General features: G+C 39.5%; 2 pseudogenes; both read left to right on the top strand.

The window, feature by feature from the left end:
* Nucleotides 1-25,108, top strand: part of LOC138154808 (NXPE family member 4-like) — a 362,284-nt pseudogene that overhangs the window by 119,066 nt on the left and 218,110 nt on the right.
* On the top strand, nucleotides 5,077-5,631 carry LOC138155294 (NXPE family member 4-like; annotated as a pseudogene).

Raw genomic sequence — 25,108 nt, 5'->3', positions numbered from 1 at the left:
GAGTGTAATATCAGATTGCTGTGCTTCCTTTGCTTGCTCATGTTGACACTCAATTGCTTGAGTTTTGCGCTTTTTGCCACAATAGAACTCTGCTACCAGAGAGGGGAGCGTTGTCCCAATAGCTGGAGTTTCATAGTTGCTGGAGCTATTATTTGGGTGCCTTCTCTGAAGCCCCCACTCACTCTGGCACACTGGTCATGCACCCCAGGACCTCCACCTTGGACTGCAATCCAGATCCAAGCAGGTTAAAGCAAGAGTGATTACCCCTCATACTGGTCACTTGGTCCCCCTACAATCTTCAGGCCATGAGCTCCAAAGCAGCCACATGGTGGTGGCTGCATGGCCACTTCCTCTCTGCCACTTCTCCCTCCAGAAGATAAAGGCTGGACCACACTCCCAAACTTCTGATTCCCAAAGTCCACACTGCACTGATCTCTGACTTTGTCCTTAGCATCTATGGGTTTATAATTCTGGAAACTGCCACGGCTGCTCGTGATCTATAGTCCCTCCAGCTAGGGTCTGGTCAGGCAACCATGGGACTAAAACCTTGGGCTCATGAGGGGCTGGGCTAGGTTCCCCAATGCTGGGCTGGCCACTTCCTGCCAGCCTGTCAGACTGTCTTCATTGGGAAGTTAGCTTCTCTCTGTCATTTTGTGGGTTCTGTATCTCCAAAGTTTGTTTAGAGTCATTTTTTATATGAAGTGAAGCCAGAGATTTTATCTACATGAATAGAACTATTTATCTGTTCATTCCTCTTCCTAATGGCTAGCCCTCCTTTTCCAGAATGCCTTAGGTATGCTTTTGCACATAAATCTTCACTGATAATATTTTGTGGGCAATTAATTCCCACAAACTGGAAACAGGTTCTCTTCTGAGGATTTAAGCACCACACGTGATATTCCCAGGCAACTAGTCCTAGCCAGAACTTGTAGGCTGCTTCTGATAGTTCCATCAATAAAAATCTGTTGGGTTTTATACCTTTGTATCCAAAAGAAAATGTGGAAGTTGAACATAGGTTACGCAAACCCTAGTTATTTCAGTTTGGGTAGGTCTAGATAAGCATATGGGTTAGCAGAATTCTGTGTGAGTCAGAGGCTGCAACTAATAGACTGTTTAGCCATTCTGTCTCTAAACATATGTGGCTTCCTTCTTCAGAAAAAAAGGGGGAAATCTGGGGCAGCTAGGTGGTGCAGTGAATAGAGTACCAACTGTGGAATCAGGAGACCTGAGTTCATATCTGGCCTCAAACACTTAACACTTATTAGCTGTGTTCCTTTGGGCAAGTCACTTAACCCCAATTTTCCTGCTTTCCCTCCTCCCACAAAAAAGCAAACAAAAAAAGGGGAGGCAAATCTAATCAGGCTGCAACAGAATTTGAGTTGGTTAGAGCCTTTAAAGTTAACTGGGTTAAAGTCTACTGGGTCTAATTCACTTTGTAATTAATGAACAGAAAATATAATAAGGTCTATAACCCTTCAATCCTTCTCACATGTTTCTGAGCAAAGCTGGAAAAAAATAACAAAACTGTTGACTGAATATGCTATAAATTTATGCTATTTAATGTCACATGGGATGTTATTATGGCAAAGCAGTTCTTCAATGAATTCCCTATCCTACTCACCACAGCAGCTTTTCCACAGCTTTCCATCCCTCCTGAAAAGTGACAACTTCGCTTTTCCCTACCATGTCATCTGAGAACCTTGCCTCATTTTTCACTGAAAAAACTTGAGTCCATTCACCTGTTATCTTCCTCATCATTTCACACCATTCTGATGCCGTCAGCCACTTCCTCATCCTTCATTCCTGTCTGACATTAAGAGGTAGTCTTTCTCTTAGCCAAGACAAACCCCTCTATATGTACAATGGATGCCATTCCACTCCATCTTCTCTAGTAGATTGCCTCTTCAGTCTTGATGACTGTCACTAATCTCCAATCTCTCCTTGTCTATTGCCTGCTTCCCAACTGCTTGCAAATAGGCCAGTGACTTCCCCAACTTCCAAAACCCTTTACTTGATCTATCCATCTATGCTAGCTATCATCCTAAATTTCTCCTTCATTTTGTGGCTAAACTCCTCTTCCCATCTCATCATTCAATTGAAACTTCTTTCTCCAAAGTTATCAATGAAGTCTTAATTTTCAGGTTTAATGGACTTTTCTCCATCCTCATTCCTCTTGACCTCCCTGTAGCCTTTGACACTGCCAGTCATCCTCTTCCCTTCCTCTCTTGGTTTTCCCAACCCTGTTTTCTTCTGGCTCTCCTACTTCCTGTCTGACCACTCCTCAGTCTCCTTTGCTGGACCTTCATCCAGGTCACACCCACCAAGCAGTTCTGTCTTGGGTCATCTTCTCTTCAGTCTTTTTATTATTTCCCAGGAATTTCAATGGCTTCCATGGCTTTAATCATCATCTGTCAGCAGATGATTCTCAGGTGTCTTTATATCCAACCTCAACTTTTCTGCTGATTTACCTACGGAACATCTCAAACTGGATGTCCCATAGACATTACAAAGTCAGCATGTCCAAAGTGGAATTTATAATCTCTCCCAAACCCTCCTGTCTTCCTGCCTTCCCATTTCTGTTGAGGTACAACCATCCTTCCAATCTCCCATCACAGGCTAGATGTCATCTTTGACTTCTCACTGTCTCTCATTTACCATATCCAATTTGTTGCCAAGTCCTGTTGTTTTTATCTTTGTAACACCTTTTGTATATTTTCTCTTCTCTGTTCTGTCATACTGACTCCTCCTGCCATGGAATAGACCCTCATCATCTCCTTTCTAGACAAATGAATAGCTTGCTGTGCTTTTTCTCCCTGCCACAAGTCTTTCCCCACTCCACTCCATTATCCACTAAGCCAGGGGTGGGGAACCTGTGGTCTTGAGAAAACATGTGGCCCTCTCTGTATTCAAGTGCAATCCTTTGACTGAATCCAAATTTTACAGAGGAGTTCCCCTTCATAGAAGGCTCTGTAAAACTTGGAGTCAGTCAAAGGGTTTGCCTTGAGGACCTAGAAGGCTACATGGCTACAAGTGATCTCAAGGCCACAGGTTCCCTACCCCTGCACTAAGTTGTCAAAATGATCGTGTCCCCCTCCTTCTTCCAACTCATCAAATAACTGTGTTTCTCTTTCACCTTTAGGACAAATATAACGTGCTCAGTTTGGTCTTCAAAGCCTTTTATAACTTGACCCCTTCCTTATTTCTAGTTTTCTTCCATCTCATTCCCCTCTACACTCTCTGTGATCCAGTGACTCTGGACAAGTTGCTTTTCCTCCAGATGCCAATTCATCTCTCACCTCAAACATTTTCATTGTCAGACCTCTATGTCTAGAACAGTCTCCTTTGTCATCTCTGCTTCCTGGTTTCCCTGGATTCCTTTAAGTATCACATAAAGTCTCATTTTCTGAATGAAGCTTTTCCCAGTCCTCCTTAGTATTCCTGCCTTCTTTCTGAGATTACCTCTAATTTATCTTCTAACTATGCTTGTACACAGTTGTTTGTACATTATCTCTCCCTCTGAAGAGTGAGCTCCTTGAGAGCAGGGACTGTCTTTTTTAATCCTTTCTCTGTATCACTAGCACTCAAGAAAGTAACCAGTACATTGTTGTTGTGGTTTAGTTGTTTTCAGTTATGTCTGACTTTTCACGGCCCATTTGGGATTTTCTCAGCAATGACACTGTAGTGGTTTGCCATTTCCTTCTCCAACTCAGTTCATTTTACAGATGGGGAAATTGAGGCAAACAGGGTGAAGTGACTTTCCCAGGGTCACACAGCCAGTATGTGTCAGAGGCCAGCTTTGAAAATAGGAAGATGACCCTTCCTGACTTCAGGCTTGGCACTCTCTCTGATGCACCACCTCTCTTCCTTATTGGCACATAAGTGCTTAATAAATGTTTGTCAATAGACTTACTGACTTTTCTTCGGCCTCTGTTTGTATTGCTGTTGCTCAATCCAATGCCTGGCAGATGGTGCTTGATAAATATTTATTGACTTGCTTTGACTCTGACAGTGTTCCATGGTCTCTTTGATTCAATAAATCAGAATGCTTTGATATATTACATATTTTAAACAATCAATAAGTCTTTATGAAATGCCTACTGTGTGTCAGGTCCTCTGCTGGACTCTAGGGATGCAACACAATTAATGAAACACTCCTTGTAAATTTATATTCTAATGGAGACAAGTACATAAATAAATATAAACAGAATAAATACAAATGAATACTAAATAATTAACCTCAGGATAGGTTGTGAAGGAAGGCATTAGCAATTGGGTGGGGCAGGACAAGCATCATGTAGAAAGAAGGTGGTGCCTGAAGGTGGAGATGAGGAGGGAGAGCATTCCAGGTATAGGGAATTGCCAGCACAAAACCACAGAGTACAGAGACAGAGAGTCACATGTAAGGAACAGAGAAAGGTCACGTTTGGCTGGATTTATCCTGAAGGAAGGAGACAGAGAAGCCAAGATCAGGGAACAGGAGAAAACCCCTGAAATCAAGCTTCTGCATCTGTCTCTATAGGGCCAAATACTTGCCAGTGTTGTCCCTATGCTGGAAATGCATGAGAGAGCTCTTTATTTGCACCCAAAAAAGAGTTTTCTGAGTATTTCTTTGGGACCTCAGACTCCTGGCTTTGTCTGTGCTGTACAGAATGCTTTATTTAAGGATAAAGAGTGAAGAGGTAGGATTATTACCATGCCACCTGTGCTCCAATTAGTAGTTCTGATGGCCACATTTGCTGTTTCCTCAATGGAGTTTCTTTCATTTTGAAATAACAGAAATGTATTGGTATTCAAGGTGTGTGATTAAAGACATAGTTCTTGTCCTTTGGGACCTTACAATCTACTTGGGGAAATGAGTCTGCTACAAGGAGTAGTTGGAGAATGTTATGAGACAATGTATAAAAAAGTACCAAAATAAGTTATACAAACACTAATCAGACACATAACATGTGTATATGAATGTAAATTATTCAATTCACTTCTATTTATTTCTCTTCCCACGTGGCAGCCTATTGTTGGCTACATGTGGTTGTGTCCTATTCAATTTGCTATTCAAGAGGATATTTACTTCATTTAATGTGTGACTTTACTTTTCCCTTTGACATCAGCACTGAAGTCCATGGATTTGGGAAACTCTGTCATCAAATTGTGGACTTGGAAAGGAACATCTAGCTTCAGTGGCAAAGACATGGCTACCCTTTGGTTGGCTTACATAGCTATTCAGCAAAAGAGAAGGAGTACTTTGCCCTTTTCGTTGACGGAATAGCAGGGGAGAGAAACACCATTACTGTGTTTCCTCTGGGCCAGCACTTTAGACTCTTCCCCACTGACATCTTTATCCAAATGGCCATTCATGTTCATAAGGTTGTTGGATGCTTGTGTCTGAGAAGCCCAGAAACCAAAGTGATCCTTAGGGGTAAAAAAAGCAGGGGAATTAATAATGATCCTGAGGGAGTTAGTGACTTTCATGGCTATATTCAGTCTCTGGTTTTGAAAGACATCTACCAGGATGTCAACTTGGGTATCATTGATGCCTGGGACATAACCATTGCCTATGGCACTAATGATGTCCATGCACCTGATTATGTGATTGGGAATCAGATTAACATGTTATTAAACTATATTTGTTAGGGAAGATGGATCCTGCCAAATGCCAGTTGTCCATGAACAACAGATTGTCAGTACTGTGGAGTCAGTAATATAATGTGAAACCTACCAGTATCCTGCCTCTTTGGAAGATGCTTAAAATCAGTCATTTCCAAATGAAAAGAAGAACAGTAAAATATTAAAAATTTGGACCTACGCCTATCTAAATACAGTCATATTCTTCTTCACAATAAAAAACTCCAAAGCTTCAGTGACTATCACTTGACAAATAATTATAGTAGATTATAAGCTTCTCGAAAGCAGGGAGTATTTCATATTATCTGTTATAGATCTTGAAGTAACTTTCACAATGTTTTCTACATGGTGGGTACTTACATGTAATTTGTTAATAATTGTAATCATAATTAACCTGTGTGATAAGTCTGAAGGCTAGATTTTTTTGGATAATTATCTATAGTTTTATCTTGTTAAATAAAATTCACCCTCTTCCAACTGTGATTGAAAGCTTCTTGGAATAGGAAAACTAACTAGAAACCACACAGAAAACCCAGTTGAATCATGCTCATTTGTCTCAGGAAATACTTTGGGCTGAACTGTATTTATATACCTAAATAAAGGAGGAGCAGGAAGGTTGATGTTAGGGGAGAAAGGTGGTTTAAAAAAAGAAAGGAGATAGTTTAAAAAAAATGATGAGACAAAGAATGGAAGGAAATTAATGCAAAGTCTCAAAGAAGCAGAAAGCAAGTGGGGCTGCAGAGGAGACCAGAAGAATATGGAAAGTGGTCGATGGGGGAAAAAGACTGAAGAAAATATAAGAAAACATTGTGAAAGATCCTATGAAAATAAACTGTATGACAATGGAGGTTGTGACCCTTTTACTGACCCAGTTGTTGCAGGTCTGGATCTTGAGTAAATATGGGAATTTAATGACCCCATGGACAAATATTTCATATTTCTTGGCTCATTTCTTTGGCCTAGTCAATCTTAGCAGTTGAGACAGAATTGTGGAGGTTTTAGAGTTCTATAGATAAATCTAAAACCCTCATTAGCCAATTTCTTCAAAATCCCCTGTCACCAAGCAATTCTTCACAATTTCCCAACACATTTGTTAGCAAAATAGGCTAAATTAGGGTCCTCCTCTTTTACTTATCCCAGCAAAAAAACCTAAACAGTGTTTTGTTCCCAGAGTGAATGGCAAGTTCTTCTCTTCCTAGTTTGGGTACTAAGCCATATGCTAAAAAAAAAAAGCAAGACAAAACAACCCAGGCCCTCACAGAAAAGGTGGCAGCATAGACTCAGAGCTTCAAGGGATTGTAGAGTCACCTTCTCCATCCAGTTTACTTTACAGATGAAGAAATCTGTGCCCGAGGAGGTTAAAAGATCTGCTGAAAGGTCACACAGTAATAACCTTTGTGTCAGGATTCAGGGCTCAGTCCTCTAAGGCTCCCTCTATTTTTTCCCCACCATATGTACCATCTTAATCTCAGAGCCAACTAGGCAGAGCTAGTCCTCTATGATGTTTTCTTTACTCTTTCACTAGTAGACCACAGTCCAGGGCTGTTGGAGAAGCAACACTACTTCCTTTCTCCCACTACCACTGGTCCCTTTGTACTAGGGTCTTTTCTTTATTTGATTTTTAAGGGCTTTGCATTTCTGAGCTGTTGGGAGGAGGTCCTATTAGTGAAAGAGTAAGAAAACTTCAGGCAGGTTGCATCTAGCGTGCTTCCCGACATAAGCCATTTGTGTGCAATTAATATCCTTTGCCCTGTTCCTCTTTGCCTCGGCATGCCTGAGTGCGTGTGCCTGTGGCAGTGAAGGAGGCAGCTAGAAGGTTTAGTAGCAAGGAAAATAATGTTGCATATTAGAGGTGTATGAGCCAGGGAAGAAAGGGCAAGGACAAGGAAAGTAAAAGGGCAGCGTCATTAGGGTGCCAATATGTGTTCTGTCCCTTCTGCCATCCCTTTTAGACAGGACTAAGAAGCCTGGGCTGACCCTACCCTGCAGGGACCTGGATTCCCTGAAGTTTTTGATGTCAAGGAGGATATTAAACAGAAAAAGTAGCAGTGATAGGAGTTGGTTAGGACCTAAGGTGCCTAGACAGATGGGATCAGAGCTTAGGGGCTAACACTGTGGCCTCTGCAGTAGGAGGGATGAAGTTTGAATCCAACTACTTGAAATATCAATCAAATTAATTATTCATGGTCATTAATAACAATTACTCTTTTAAACTTCAGTGTTCACTGGGCTTGAATAAAAACATTTTGGTCTTCTTGGAACATGTCTTTAGTTTTAAATTTCTTTTCTTTTTATGGTTATGGTAAAAAGAACCAAATAGAGTTTTTCATGTCCTGTGGTGGACTAAGTTTTTGCTTGGGTATGATTGGAGTTCTTTTAAACTCAGTATGAAAAAAAGATTGTGGGGAGTCTCCCGTTGGTTGGGGACATGAGCCTTGAGTCTTACTGGATAAATCCATATGTACTGCATCCCAAGAAAAAGAGAAGAAAGCTGCCACCCACCAAACAGGATGGTTCCAAGGTAAAATGGTAGCCAGGTTTTTTAGTGTAACAGGAGAGAGGCCTTTAGGGCCCAGTCCTTCACACATGTGCCTCCTGCTCTTGGCCAGCCAAGTGCTAACCCATAACTAAGATGGGAGGAACCTGCTTCCAGGAGTCCATGACGGTGCATCATAAAGTACCTTGCCCTTTCATTTCAGAGCGTGTACAACTCTTCTGTAAATGTTTCCAGCCTCTTACTATGTGGTGAAGAACAGTTTTTTAACTGGCTGTTAAGACAGAACTGAGTATGAGTCTGAAAGTCCCCAAAAAAGAACTCATCCTGTCTCTTTCCAAGTGATGATAGCCAAAAAAAGCTGCTGTAAGGCTCTGAGTAGGGAGAGAGGCAGCACCAGCAGCATTCTTTCCCCACCACGACTGATGCCTGGCTGTGAACATATAATGCTCCACCAGCCTTTTTATGTTCTTTCTTTCCTCCTCTAAGGTGAGTGAATGAATATGAAGACAAAGTCAAGCAGACTATGATGGGGAGGCAGCTAGGTAGTGCAGCAGATACACTGCTGGGCTTGGATTCAGAAAGAATTGAATTAAAATCTGACCTGAGACATTGACTAGTTGTGTGACCTTAGGCAAGTCATTGTTTGTCTCTGTTTCTCCAACTGTGAAATGGGGATAATAATAACACTTAATTTTTTCTATAATTTAGGGGGCTGTTGTGAGGATCAAATGAGATGAAATTTGTAAAGTACTTCATAGAGTGCCTGGAACATAGTTTTGTTGCTGTTGTTCAGTGGTGTCCAGCTCTTCATGAGGCTTTCTTGGCAAAAATCCTGGAAAGCTTTGCCATTTCCTTCTCTAGCTTATTTACAGATAAGGAAAGCAAGGCAAACAGGGTTAAATGACTTGCCCTGGGTCACACAGCTAGTGAGTATCTGAGGCTGGATTTAAATCCAGGCAGATGAGTCTTCCTGATTCTAAGCCCAATGCTCTATCTGATGGGGTACAGGCTCTGGGAAATCCCTTGAACTCTGATGGAATCTCCCTACTAGATGAGGCATTTGTCTGAGGCCATAAGCCTTTCGTTATAACTAGACCCAAATCTGTTACCCTTAACCTTAGGTTAGCCCTCCATTGTTCAGCTACTTCCTACCCTTGATCCTATCAAAATATCTATACCCAAATCTGTGACCCTTAAATTAGCCTAGTCCTGCATTGTCTATCATCTTCAGGTAGCCTTCAGCTATTTTCAACCCTTAATCCCATTCCTGGAGTCTGACCTCAAGATCCTCCTTAGACTCCTCCTCAAGACCCTCCCCCAAACTCCTCCTCTAGACCACCCCTAGATCCCTCCCACAAACTTTCTGTAAACAAGCTCCATCTTGCCTTCATGAAGGGGCTGAGAGTAACCTCTGTATCAGATTATTCTGGCCCTCTTCTCTAATTCAAGCTTCACAGATACCTGAGCTCCTTAAGAGTCTATCCATTATGGTGAATCTCTAATAAACTTTGCTTTAGTTTGGTTGAGAGAAGACTTGAGTTGAATTCATTCAGCAGGACCTGGGGTGTTGTTATTTTGGAGTCTTGAGCACCCTTAAACCTCACCATATCTACTAAGCCACCAAGCTATCCCTCTGGCACATTGTAGGCACTATATAAATGCTTGCTGTTATTATTATGAGTTTTGAAAGGTCAGGGGAACCACCAGAGGTCCAGTGATAGGGGCTCAAGCCTGTGATTGCCATGGACATCAAAGCTGAGCCAAGTGAGGAGTCAGGGCAGCCTTGGATGGGTGCCCCTGTCCAGCAAAAGAACCTTACCCAGTAGCTGTGACTTCATGCCCTGTGGTGAAGGCAGTGAATTGTGTAGTGGCTATGTTATATGGGGAAGTGACTTGGGTGGGGGCAAATATCATTCTGAGTTCCTGGCTTTATCAGATTGCCAATGAGTTCTGTGATAAACAATTAAGAACCTTTGAACTCTCCTGTGATAGTACCAACTGTTAGCCTTTACAAACGAATTTGGTTAGATAATTTTGGTTAAATTTACAGCTTATCTCAGGGGTGGGGAAACTGTGGCCTTGAGGCTACATGTGCCCTCCTAGATCCTTGGTTGGGACCTTTCTACTGTGAGAAATGCTGGCGGTTTGGTTTCCACAGTTTCTATAGGAAATATGGGTGTTTACATGCAGGAAGGCATAAAATCTGTAAACAGGGGCCTGAGCTAGGCTGACTTAGACCAGTTTGGGGATGGTCACTGACTTTTCATTAACATTCATGCTTACTGGGCAGGTTGGGAGAGTTGTAACCCAGAAGAGCTGGAGCCAATCCCAGCTCTAAAAGGAGGAATTGCAGGAAAGTTAAATGAAACACAATAGAAAGGGCTTGCCTTTATCTGATCCTTTGTAGTCTCTTTGGGGAGGCTACCCATGTATTCATTACAGAATAAATGTAAAATAAAGATCATGAAACTTCCTGGGTCCTCAACAAGTGTGTTTTATTCCCTAGACAGAGCAAACAGATTTTCATTTACACTACTGGGTCCAATTTTCACAGAACAAATCCTTTTATTAAGAACATTTGTTCTGGGAAGTTTGGATTCAGTCAAAGGCTCTCTCTCTCACACACACACACACACACACACACACACACACAGACATACACACACACACAGAGGGGGTCCTAGAAGTCCACATACTGCCTTGAAGCTATATGTTCCCACCCCTTATTTATCCCATTCTACCTCTCCCTTTCTCTTTCTCCCACTCTCACACCTCTTAATTTTGGCTTTTAGATTTCATTTCTTCATATTCAACTCAATCCTCTGCCCTCTGTCTATATCTATATCTCTGTCTGTCTATCTATCTATCTATCTATCTATCTATCTATCTATCTATCTATCTATCTATCTATCCCTTCTGCTAGAATGCACTTCTGTCTCACTTTGGGGCAACAGTCTTTCAAGTTGTCTTGGACTGGAAATTTGTATCACTCTGTCTTTTGGTGGGTTCTGCTGCTCTAGAATTTGTTTAGAGTCATTTTTGCAGGCATTTGGAGGGCTTCTGGGGAAAGCTCAGGTGAGTCCATGTCTTTGCTTGACTCTGCTTTCTTAGCTTACCCTTTGTTCTGACCAACTCATTTTCAGTTCAGTCCCAGAGAATTTTGGTGTATCTGAGAATATCTAGCCCTCACTTAGATAGTTATTTGTAACAGAAGGCTTTGATCTCCACTCAGAATAAAGTTAAGAAAAGGAAAAACGTCATTCAGCCTGGGGTTACACTGCCTGGCTGTGATTAGATGCAGGAGTAAGTGACTATTAGCATTGTGCCCTAGCCAGCCATTTACACCTCAGAAATCTGCAAGTGCTACAAATTGTTGATAGTCGGACCAGAGGAGTCAAAAGTGTCCTTTTACTCTGGAACTACATTAAAATGTAATTGAAAAATATATGACAAAATAAATGAAAAATACAGTAGAATATAGATAATATTAACATGTGGTTTTCTAAGTCAATATGCAGGTCACAGGGATCTTTAGGTGTTATTTAGTGACTCCTCTTTCTATTTGAGTTTAACACAACTAGTCTAGACTTAAGAAAGTGAAGGAGGAAATGCTAAAAATGCAGATTCAGTTTAAAGGTGTGTCATGGGCATAGGTCACACCTCACCCAGAACCAGTTGTTAAATGTCCAAAGCACACCACAGCCAACATAATCTGAGATTGCAGGATGACCCTGAGAAGATAACCCTCAGCATGCCAGCAGCATGGAGCAAAGCCCAACAGAGTTGTCCAGAACACAATGCAGGACTAACAGAGGCATAAATCCAGCAGAGACACTGAGAAGAGCAGACTGGCCACAGTAATGATCACCAGCCCAGATGAAATGACATGGGAACACTAGCAGAACTCAGTGGAGCTCAGGGCATTTGATCATCTGCCATGAAAATACTGAAAATAAATATTTGGGAAAAACAAACAAACACAAAAACCACGAAAATTGTTGCAACATGTGCACCAACAATGTTTACAGAGAATAAACAGGAAGAAAATTTTGATAACTCAATAGGACCCTCAAAAGGAAATTATCATATGTTTTGATACTTTGTGACTTTACTACAAATTGGGGAATAATTGAGGACAGTGAGAAACATGAAAATAATGGTTCAAAAAGCAGATAGATATGAGAGAGGCTGAAGACTTGTACATAATTCAGAAGATTCCTGTCTTTCCATCATTAGTCTTCCTTCCTTCCTTCCTTCCTTCCTTCCTTCCTTCCTTCCTTCCTTCCTTCCTTCCATCCTTCCTTCCTTTCTTCTCAAACTTGAGATGTCAACTGTAGCTCCAATGTTAACTAGTTACTTTCCTCTTTTACCCATCACTCTGTTCTCTCTGTCTTTCTCTAGCTCCAAGTGTGGCAGCTTTGTGAGAAGAGAGTAGTCTGATGCTATAGATAGATTGGTGGTAGGCCCTGTAAGATTTAGCTGATTAGATATGTGGAGTTAGGGAAAATGAGGAGCTGAGGATAATGCTGAGGTTAGGAATGTGGTAGGCTGGAAGAATGTGGTGCTTTGACAGAAATAGGAAAATTTGGAAGACTAGCGGGATGCAGCGGAGAGAATTAATGAAATTTGGACATGTTGAATTTGCAGAGTCTCTAGGGCATTTGGTTTGAAATGTCCAGTATGTAATTGGTGATAGAACTGAAACTCAGGGAACAGAGTTTTCATCTCAGGGATGTTGTACAGAATATTTGTACTTCAGGAATTAGCTGATATAGTAATGGATTTTTTTAGTTTTCTTGCAGCTTTGTGAATCAGTGATTATCTGGTTGATTCAAGACCAACATTAATGGAATATTTTTGATCTGTATCTTCATCTTCCCCTGAGGAATAGACAGTCCTTATACTAGAAGGTTTATCCATACCTCTGGAAGTAGTGGATAAGCTAATGAATGTTACCAAGATGAATTATTTCAGGACAGTGAAATCTGAATATGTAATAAAGAGGCAAAAAAGGAAAGATTCAGAGAATATACACGTGGTGCTTTTTATTATAGTGGGTTTTATTAAGGTAGAGGGCAAAGAGGAAGCATTAAAATAGAAAACCAGGAGCCAGGTGTGATGGTCATGCACCAGTGTTTGTCACACCTGATAAGGCTAGTTTCCAGGTTTGTTCTTTTAGTCCCTTCAGCCCTTGGGTTCATAATTTCACTGAGACTTGCACACAAGGCTTTACTTCCTGAGTTCAGTGGACAATAAAAATTACTTAAGAGAATTCTCATTGTTTTAAAGGTTCTGTTTCACTGAAAAAGGTGGAGGATGCTCACTATATATGAGGAAGCTGGAAGGATAAACTGAATAATATCATTTCTCCTCTGTCAATATTCAAGACTTTGGGCTTCCTTCCCTCTCTCTTTTTCCAAATCACTACTTCCTCCCATCTCCAATGCAGATATAAATACAGTTCTTAGGAGAGTAAAATAGAGCTTTGTATAAATACATTGACATTTATGACACCAGTTCCACCGAATGTACTCTCATTGAACTTTGACTATCCCCATACACGACCCTTTGGCAAAACTATGAAACCATTTCAGTTCTACCTTCTGGCCCTGAGGAGAGCACACCTGAATGCAACAAGGAGAACTTTGCATCTAAACCAAATCTTCCTGATTCTAGGCCTGAACCTCTCCACTGCCCCACCCAGTTGAGGCAATGACACAGTAGTTAGGTCAAAGTGTTGGGATTTAGGAAGGATTTAGAGCATCTCTTACCTAGGTCATCAACTCCATCTCCTTTAACTACAAAAGTGGACTTTGTCACTGTAACTACCTTGGGCCTCAATAAACCATCTTTAGCCACACCAAGTGCATTATTTAACCCCTGCTCCACTCTCCATCTAAGAGTCTAGATACCTTGTTTTAATGGAAAAAAGTCCCAACATACTACATACGGAGGATAAAATAGAGATTGAAAGAATCCACTGATCATCTCCTGGAAGAGATCCCCATAATTAGAATGGTCAGGAATATTATCACCAAATTCCAGAAAGCTAAGGTTAAAGTGAAAACATTTCAAGCAGCCAGAAAAAAACCCTTTCAAATAACATGGATCCACAGCCAGAATGACAAAAGATTTAGCAGCTACTAGATTAATGGAGTGGAGGCCTTGGAACATGATATTCCATAAGGCAAAGGAGCCATGATTACAACCAAGAATAACTTACCTAGCAAAACTGAGTATAATCCTTCAGTGGAGAAAAATAGATATTTAATTAAATAAAAGAATGTTTAAGCATTCCTGATGAAAGATCAGGGATGAATGGAAAATTTGACTTTCAAATACAGGACTGAAGAGAAGTACAAAAAAAGTAAATATAAAAAAGAAATAATAAAGTACTGAATAAGAATAAACAGTTTATTTTCATATATGGGAAGATGATACATGTAAATTCTAATAACTTTGTTATTATGAAGACAGTAAGAAGTTTTCTTTTCATAAGGACTATTTTTGTTTTTGCTTCGTCTGGGATCATTATTACCACTGCTGACTTTTTTTCTTCAGCTGAAATATATTACATTCTGCTCCAGCCCTTTATTTTAACTCTGTATGTGTCTTTATATGTGAAGTGTATCTCTTGTAAACCACATATTATTGGATTCTGGTTTCTAATCCGTACTGCTGTCTGCTTTGTTTTTCTGGGTGAGCTCATTACACTTACGTTCACAGTTATGATTAACATGTATTTCCCTCCATCCCATTTTCTTCTATTTCTTTTTCTCTCTCTTTATCCTGTCCTTCCTCAAAAATCTGTTTTGCTTCTAACCACTGCCTCCCTTAGTCTACCCTCTATATTATTATCCCCTTCTGCCCCGTTCCACTTATACCCTTCCTTTCCTATTTCCCTATTAAGTAAGTTAGATTTCTATACACAGCTGAATGTCTGTATATATTCTTCCTCTTTGAACCAAATTCAATGGGAGTGCCACCCTCCATTGTAAAACTTTTCTTTGTGCCCTCTTTCATGTGAGAAAATTTCCTTCATTCTACCTCTACCTTCCCAGTATATATCTCATTTTCACCTCTTCATTATTTTTGGAGATTATTCTAACATAATCAACTTACACCCTTGCCCTCTGTCTATGTAAACTCCCTAAATTGTCCTAATTAATGATAGAGTCCTTAGGAATTTCATTTATCATCTTCTCTTATAGAAATATGAGCATTAACCTTATTGATTATTTGAATGATTACTTATGGTTACTCTTTCATGTTTACCTTTTTATGCTTCTCTTGAGTCTTGTGTTTGAATGTCAAATTTTCCATTCAGTTCTGGCTTTTTCATCAGGAATACTTGGGAGTCTTCTATTTCATTAAATATCCATTTTCCCTCAGAAAAATTATACTTGGTTTGCATGAGTAAGTTATTTTTGGTTGTCATCCTAGCTCCTCTGCCTTCCAGAACAGCATATTCTAAGCCCTCTGTTCCTTTAATGTGGAAGCTGCTAAATCTTATATGATCCTGACTATGACTCCAAAATATTTGAAATTTTTCTTTCTGGTTTTACTTGCAATATTTCCCTATTGACTTGGGAGCTCTGAAATTTGGCAATAATATTCCAAGGAGTTTTCATTTTGGGATAGCTTTCAGGAGGTGATCAGTGGATTCTTTCAATCTCTATTTTGCCCTCTGGATCTAAGTACTGTGAACAATTTTCCTTGATAATTGCTTGAAAAATTATGTTTAGGCCCTTTTTTATACTTATGGCTTTCAGGTAGTTTAACGATTCTCCATTATCTTTCCTCACTCTATTTTACAGGTCAGTTATTCTTTTGATGAGAAATTTATTTTTATTTTTTTGCTTTTTGTTTTTTGGAGGTGGAAGGTAGGACAATCAGGGTTAAGTGACTTGCCCAAGGTCACATGGCTAGTAAGTGTGATCAAGTGTCTGAGGCCGGATTTCAACTCATGTCCTCCTGACTTCAGGGCCAGTGTTCTAGTCACTGCTCCACCTATGCACCCCCCCTGATGAGAAATTTCACATTTTTTTCTATTTTTAAAATTTTTTCCTTTTAATTTTTCTTCATATCATATGGAGTCCTTAGCTTCCACTTGTCTAATTCTAATTTATGGAGAATTATTTCCTTCAGTAACATTTTATATCTCTTTTTGCACTTGTCCAGTTCAGTTTTTAAGGTGGTTATTTTGTTTAGCCAATTTTTGTTCCTCTTTTCCCAACCTGCTAATTATTTTTTCTTGTTCTGGTTTACATCATTTATCTCTATCAGATTTTGAGTTACAATTTTTTTCCCCATTTTTCCCCTACCCACCACCCAAAAGTAGCAGTCCCACAGGATATCCCTTCCTCCAATCTGCTCTCTCCCATATCTTCTCCCATACCCCCTTTGACTTTTCCAGTAGGGCATGGTGGATATCTATTCTCCAGTGCCTGTATATCTTATTTCCCAATTAAATGTAAAACAGTATTAATAATCCCAGCTCCTTTGCACTCTGGAATATCATATTCCAAGCCCTTCGATCCCTCAGTGTAGAAGCTGCCATAAACTGTGTTATCCTGATTGTGTTTCCACAATATTGAAATTGTTTCTTCCTGGCTGCTCATAATATTCTTTCCTTGATCTGGGAATTTTGGAACTTGGCTATAATGCTCCTAGGAGTTTTCTTTTTCCTATCTTTTTCAGGAGGTGATCAGTGGATTCTTTCAACCTCTATTTTGGCCTCTGGTTCTAAAACATCAGGGCAGTTTTCCTTGAGAATTTCTTGGAGTATGATTTCTAGGTTCTTTCTTTGATCATGGCTTTCAGGTAGTCCAATAATTTTTAAGTTATGTGTCCTAGATCTATTTTCCACATCAGTGTTTTTTCCAATGAGATATTTCACATTTCCTTCTATTCTTCATTTGTTTGGATCTGTAACAGCATCTTGATTTCTCACAGTGTCATTAGCTTCCATTCCAAGGTGCATCAGCCTTTATCCCTTGGAAAGAGAAGCTGCTGAGGGCAGTGGCACAGCTGCTGCTATGTGGTAGCTGCAGCTCCTGGCCTGCAGAATGTAGGGGGACCATTCGACCTGTCTGAGGGGTAATCACTCTTGCTGTAACCTGCTTGGATCTGGATTGGAGACTAGGGTGCAGGTCCTGGTGTGTGTGACCAGCTTGCCAGAGAGTATGGAGGCTTCAAAAAGGGCACCCAGCTAATAGCTTCAGCAGCTGAGAAAACCCTAGCATTTGGTACAAAGCTCCCCTGTCTGGTAGCAGAGTCCTACTGTGGCAAAAAGCCCAAAAGTCAAGTAATTGAGTGGCAAAATGAGCAGGCAAAGGAAGCAAACCAAGCAAAGAAATCCAATATTAGACTCCTATTTTGGGGACAAAAAGGATCAAAGCATGGAACAGGAAGATGACAGTAAAGTCATAACTCCTGCCCCAAAAGCTTCCAAGAAAAATATGAGCTGATGACAGGCCATAGAGGACCTTAAGAAGCAAATAAGAGAAGTGGAGGAAAAATTGTGAAGAGAAATGAAAAAGATGCAAGAAAATTATGAAATGAGAGTCAACAGCCTGATTGAGGAAAATAACACCTTAAAAAATAGACTAACTCAAAAGGCAAAAGAAGCTCAAAAAGGCAATGAGAAGAAGAATGCTTTTAAAAGCCAAATTTGCCAGATGGAAAAAGAATCTCAAAAGCTCACTGAATAGAATCATTCCTTCAGAATTAGATTGGTGCTAATTATTTTTTCATACTTTTTTTGTATCCCTCTCATTTCTTTTCCTAATTTTTGCTCTACCACATTTATGTCTTTTGAAATCCTCTTCTAGACATTCTTATTGGGCTTGGGTCCAATTAGCATCTTCATCTGACGCTTTACTTACAGCTGTTTTTACATCATTGTCCTCTTCTGAGTTAATGTTTTGGTCTTTTCCTGTGACCATAATGGTTTTTTATGGTCAAGCTCAGTTTTTGTTGTTTGCTCATTTTCCCCCTCTATTTCTTCATTCTATTTTTATGATAAATTACGACTCTGCTCACCTATGGTATGAAGGTACTGTCCCAAATTTCAGGCTTTTATGTGCCACTATTTACAGAGTTAGCTCTGGAGTCTATAAGGTGGTGCTATCCTGGAAGAGATATGATGGCTTCTTTCCTGTTATGTGCTCTGGTCTTTACCCAAGAATGACTCCAGTCCCCTGCAGATGCAAATGCTAGTATTCCTATTTGCCTTGTACTTGGGACTAGGGCCCCTGTTCCCTTATGAATGACCACCAGTGCTCTTCTCCACCCAAGAACTATGACCCATAGCTCTGTATGGGCAATAAAGTTGCCACTCAGCACTAGCTATAATCAGGGCTAGAAAAGGATCCCATGTAATCTTTGACGAATTGTCCAACGCCTTTACAATCTCTGAGCTAAGAATTCCAGAAGCAGTTGTTGTGGTCCTTGCTGGTGCTCTCTCCCTGTGCTCTCCAGACCAGCACCTACCTTTCCAGAACACTATAAATTCTAATACTACTAAAACTGTTTGCAATGTTAAGATAAGTTGTTACCCTTTTCATCACTTTTTCTGATTCATATAAATTCTTAATCTCTAAACCAGCAGGCACAAGGCAGATAAAGAAAATTGCAGACCAATAACCCTAATGAATGTTAAGACAAAAATAAAAAAAAATTAACCAGCAGGCTAAAACAAAATATTAGAAAGACTGCATCTGTAATAAGGTTGGATTCATATTAGAAATGCAGTAATGATTCAGCAAAAGGAAGACTATAAATATTAATAAACCATGGCAATAATAGGAATAATAAAATATGCTTGTGTTAGTAGATGCTAAAAAAGGCTTTTGATGTAATCCAACACTTAATTCTATCAAATATGTCAGAAATTATAAGAATAAAGGGATCTTTCCTTAACCTAGCGAATAAAATTTTTCTAAATCTAAGAACAAAAATTGTGAGACATGCAGAAAAGTGAGAGGCCTTTACAAAAAGATCAAGGATAATGCAAAGATTCTTATTTTCACCACTGCTACTCGACATAGTGACATGGAGACCAGAAGAAATTGAGGGAAAACTTATGGGCAAAAAGTAAACATGATTGCTATTTTTAGATTCAATGTTATACTTGATACATATATGTTATACAGAGAACCATCTCTGGGATTAATGGCAACATGATTCAGGAGCAAAGCAAGGAGAGGACTATGGATCTTAGTTGGGAGGATCCAGGTGAGAAACCTTTGTCTAATTAGTCCAGAATTTCTTTGCAATTTGTTTTCTAGCATGAGTTTCAGGGGTAAGTCTAAATCTCCCTCACTAAATGAAATTTTCTACTGAGTCATATGCAAAAAGAATCTTTGTGAAACAAATCTTATGTTTTCCAGAACCTTCCAGGATAAAATCTGAAATTTTTCTCATAGACAAAATTTCAAGAATGCTAGAAACTTTTAGTGAAGCATTAATATGATGTTAAAATGAATCATTGATCAATCTATTTCCACATGTTCTGCACCTACTTTTTAAGTTATTTTACTATGCCTTGGAGATGCAAAGACAAAAATGAAATAATCTCTTTCCCTGAGGAATGTATAATCTAATAAGTGACTGCTGTTCACAAATGTAAAACAGGTTTCCTTTGATCATTTTACTATACCCATTTATATGGAAAGAACATAAGTTAGAGGTTATTATTTTTCCATCCCCCTAACCTTTTTAGTAATTTCAGTCTTTTCCCCTAATTTGTACATATTTCTCACTTTTTGTCTCACTCCCCTTTGATGGTAATTTTTCTAAGATCTTGAATTCAAGGCATTTCAGTCTTCCCTCATGCTGGGCATACTTCTCCAGTCTCAGTCTTTGCCCTAAGTGACTTCTGAAGGGATAGAACTGGCCCCAGTTGGATGCTGAGTACTTTATCTTAGGCTTAGTGGAGCACCTGAGAGCTACATGGACATATGTCCTACTACTCTGTTCCCTGTCTCCTAAGAGACTGAGTGTTCTAGGCATCTCTCTAATAAATATAGATTATAGGAAAGGCACCAATTTGCATGGGTAGAATGAGTTTCTATACCTGGGAGTTTCCTATGCCTGTGAAACCAACAACCCAGTCCTTATCCATATACCCATCACAATTGTTTGATATTGGTTAAAAAACAGTATACATTTCTGGAGGGGAAGATCTCCTTATTTGTCCCTGTGGCTGATTTTGCAAAAACTACTTCAAAGGAATTCCATTCCCATAAGCTCTCTTACTGCTCCCTGACCCTAGTCAACCCTGACCCTAGTTTTGAGCTTTTACTTAAAGTGTTAATTTTTTTCTTTTATTTAATTAGTTTTCAATATCTCATATTTTTTTTCCCTTCTCTTCCCTCTCAGGTAAGTGGTTAACTTAATAAACCCACCCCACACTTTCTCTCTTCCAACTTCTTTCCCTTTTTAGGTATTTTCCTCTGACATCTTTTTCTAATTTCTTTTCCTTTGTTCATTTCACTAATGTTGTTTTTCTTCCTGTGTATTTTGCCATTTTAATCTCTGGTTTATTGTCTATCCTGGTATTTATTCCTTCTTCGGTCTCTTTCTGTTTCTTGTTGAGTTAAAGTATTTGAATTAAGGTATTTGAGCTTCCTCTTCCAACTAATGTCAGCTATTTTTTTGCCGCTTTTATTAATTAATTAATTGATTTCTTTTTAATTTTCAACATTCATTTCAATAAGATTTTGAATTCCAAATTTTCTCCCCATGTTTCCCCTCCCTATACCCCACAATAGCAGGCATTCTGATTACCCCTTCACCTGATCTGTTCTCTTTCTGTCACCAACACCCTTTTTTCTTATCCCTTTCCACTTCTATTTTCTTGCAGGCAAGATAGATTTCTATACCCCATTGGCGGTTTACTTTATTTCTCAGTTGCATGTAAAAATAGTTTTTAGCATTTGTTTTTAAAACTTTGAGTTCCACATCATCTCCCTTCTTCCCTCCCCACTCACCCTCATTGAGAAGGCAAGGTATTCTCTATAGGGTATACATGGGTAGTTATGTAAGATATTTCCATAATAGTCATGTTGTGAAAGAATAACTATATTTCCCTCCATCTTACCCCAACCCCCATGTATTCTATTATTTCTTTGACCCTGCCTCCCCTCAAATGTTTTTGCTTCTGATTACTCAGTACCTCCATACACCCTTCCTTCTATAATCACTTCCTCTCTTTTCTTCTTCCCCCCTAGTTTCCTATATGGCAGCATAGATTTTCCTGCCTAGTTGAATGTGTATGTTATTCCCTCCTTAAGCCAAATGTAATGAGAATAAGGTTCCCTCATTCTCTCTCATCTCCCCCTGCCTTCCTCATCACTGTAAAAGCTTTTTCTTGCCACTTTTATGTGAAATAACATATCCCATTCTACCTTTCCCTTTTTCCTTTGCCCAGCAAATTCCTCTCTCTCTCACTCCTTAATTGTATTTTTTAGATATCATTCCCTTCATATTCAACTCTCCCTCTACCCACGGCATATATACACATGTGTATGTATGTGTGTTTATATATGCTTGTATATGTATTTATGTGTGAATATATCTATATATACATTCATATATGCACCCATCCATAAATGTATGTATGTGTTTATGTGTGTGTATCTTTACCTATATATATATATATATGTATGTATGTATATACATATTCCCTCCAACTACCTTAATACTTAGAAAGGTCTCTGTAGCAGCAAGCACCCCAAGCGTCCTCAGGGTTTGCCGCCACCACAGGTTCTTGGATCTGCTTTGATAAAGGAAAGCAACTCAAAATGGCTTAACAAGCTTACTTTAATCAGTCAGACATATATCATTTACCTTGTTCAGGGAAAAAAGTCAGCACCCTGAACTTCAAAGTATACAGGCAGAATTATCAAAACAGAAACAGATCAAGTAGACAGCTTTCCAAACTGTCCAACCATTACATCCATATCCAGTCAACATCTGGGTTTCCACATCTGGGTTTTTCAAAGCCAGGGGACTCTCAACAACGGCTTCCCAGAATTCAGATCAAATCACAGAACACTTCTCAAAGTGAGTCCCAAAACAAAGCTACACATCAGGGCTTATATAGCCTTCTCCTGGCTCAGAGAATGTAACAACCTCTTGGACGCACTGGCCAATCAAAAAGTATCTACTGAAAAACAAGCCTCCCCCACCCCAGGCTTCAGGTGCACATCAGCCTAGGGGCAGGGAAGATCTTTAAAATTTACATTCTTATTACAGTCTCATGAGTTACAAATATCATTTTTCCACATAGGAATATAAGCAGTTCAACTTTAATAAGTCACTTGTGGTTTCTCTTTCCTATTTACTTTTTTATGCTTCTCTTGATTCTGGTATTTGAAAGTCAAATTTTCTATCCAGCTCTTGTCTTTTCATCAAGAATGCTTGGAGTTTCTCTGTCTCATTGAATATACCTTTTTCCCCTGAAGGATTATAATAAGTTTTGATGGGTAGGTGATTCTTGGTTTTATTCCAAGTTCTTTTCACTTCTGGATTATCATAGTCCAAGTCCTCCAATCCTTTAATGTAGAAACTGCTAAATCTTGTGTTATCCAGAGTGTGCTTCCCCAATACATGAATTGTTTGTCTGTGACTGCTTACAATATTTTGTCCTTGACCTGGGAACTCTTGAATTTGGCTTGAATATTCCTAGGAGTTTTCTTATTTGGATCTCTCTCTTGAGGTGATTGTTAGAGTCTTTCAATTTTTATTTTACCATCTGGTTCTAGAATATCTGGGCAGTTTTCCTTTCTTTTTTTGATCATGGCTTTCAGGTAGTCCAATAACTTTTAAATCATCTCTCCCTGATTTATTGTCTAGATCAATTGTTTTACCAATGAGATATTTGTCATTGTCTTCTATTTTTTCATTCTTTTGGTTTTGTTTTTAAATTTCTTGATTTCTCATAAAGTCAATAGCTTCCATTTTCTCCATTCCAATTTTTAAGGAATCATTTTCATCAGTGATTTTTTGGACCTCCTTTTTCATTTGGCAAATTCTGTTTTTTAACTCCTCATTAGTTCTTTGGGCCTTTTTGGCCATTTGAGTGAGTTTATTTTTCAAGGTGTTATCTTTTTTAGTATTTTGGGGGGTCTCTAAAGGAGAGATGTAAGCTGTTGTCTTGTTTTTCATGATTTTCTTTCATCACTCTCTTTTCTCTTCCCAATATTTTTCTACTTCTCTTACTTGAGTTTCAAAATAATTTTTTGATCTTTTCAATGGCCTATGAACAATTTTTGTTGTTGCCTTCTTCTGGGTGAGTATTTTTATCTTCTTTGTCACCAAAGTAAGATTCTGGAGTTTGAGTAATTTTTTCTGGTATTTGCTCATTTTCTCAGTCAATTATTTGACTTTTAAACTCTTTGTTAAGGTAAGGCTCTGCTTCTGGTGTTGAGGGTATACTGTCCCAAACTTCAGGGATTTTGTATAGCTGTTTTCAGAGATACTTCTAGGGATCTGTAAATTTTTATTTCTTCCCAGGTGGTATGATCAAAGGAGAGGTGTTTATTCCTCCACTGCTGTGTGCTCTGGTCTGTGAGTGACCACAAACACTCCTTTCTGCCTTGGAACTCTGAGGAAGTTTCCCTCTATTTCCTTTGTACAAGCTTTACCACGCCATTGCTCCTCTTCACCCCAAGAACACCACCCAGGACTTCAACCCAGATCAAAGTACGGGCAAAGCAAGGGAATCCTTCCTCAGTGCCAGCAAAAAGATTTCTTTAATTCCCTTCTTATCATCAGCTTGATACCCCCAATATCAATGGACCAAGAGCTCAGGAAGTAGCCACCACTACCCCGGGCCTGGTGCCAGACTATGCTCCTCTCTTAGCCAGACCCAACAGACCTTCCTACTAACCTTCTAAGTTGTCTTTGGTGTTTGTGGGTTGAGAATTCTGGAAACCACCACAGGTGCCAGCGATTCTGTACTCTGAAGCCTGCTATGGGTTTGGGTAGGCCAGGTCTGTGCTCATACATTTTGTGCTAGACTGGGTTTTTCTCCCTGCCTGGTGAAATAGACCTTTATTGTCTACTTTTCAGGTTGTCTTGGCCTAGAAATTCGTTTCACTCTGTCATTTGGTGCTTTGTGCTGCTCTAGAATTTGTTTAGAGTAATTTTGTACAAGTATTTGGAGAGCTTGGGGAAGATCTAAAGCAAGTCTCTGCTTTTACACTGCCATCCTGGTGTCTGTTATTGCCTTTATAGATCTTGTGTCATTGCCCCCACACGTTTTTATGCCTTATTATTAGAAATATCCATTTATGAAGGGAGTAATTTGGATAGAAACAGTGTCCTATGGCAAGAGATTTCCAATATCTTAAATCATATGATTCAGTTCTCCTTCTGCTGAAGTTCAATCTCCTCTTTGTTGTTCATTCCATGTAATTTTGGGGTCCATGACTCCTCTCCCATTCACTCATGACCACACACATTTTTGGGTGCTAGCCATCCCTTAGAACCTCTCATTTGCTCTCCTCTTGCAGATAAGATATTGTGTATAAAGGCACAACATTATCATTTAATATCGTCTCCCAATCCACACACTTTTTGCCCAATAATACCTATCATTCAGTCTCCATCTCCCATACAGTTACCCATCCCATATTTCCCCTATAACAATGTTCTTAAATAAGCTCTCTCTTCCCCCTTTCTTCTTAAGTGAGCCCCTAATCCCTTGCTTCCAGAGTCCCTCTTCAGTCTTTTGCTCCTCCTCTCCCTCTTACTACTGCACAGATATGTGAGGTGTCTCATATAAGTCATCTTCAGACTTCTCACATTTGGAGATATGGGAGTTCGTCCTACCTGGGTCCCTGCCTTGCATAAACCTTTTAGGCCAAGCCATGATCCCACTATATTTCCACTGCCTCCCTCTTAGATATAACCATTTCCCTCTGGGGCTTATGATTTTGCAGCTGTGTTCTATGTTGCTCCTGCACCCACCGCTAAGTA

Source organism: Petaurus breviceps, unplaced genomic scaffold (assembly GCF_028583685.1).
Source record: "Petaurus breviceps papuanus isolate PSGF00001 unplaced genomic scaffold, PetGlider_PUasm1.0 91133, whole genome shotgun sequence".
Classification (NCBI taxonomy): domain Eukaryota; kingdom Metazoa; phylum Chordata; class Mammalia; order Diprotodontia; family Petauridae; genus Petaurus; species Petaurus breviceps.
The sequence above is the reverse complement of the archived record's forward strand: the minus strand, read 5'-3'. Positions and strand labels throughout refer to the sequence as shown.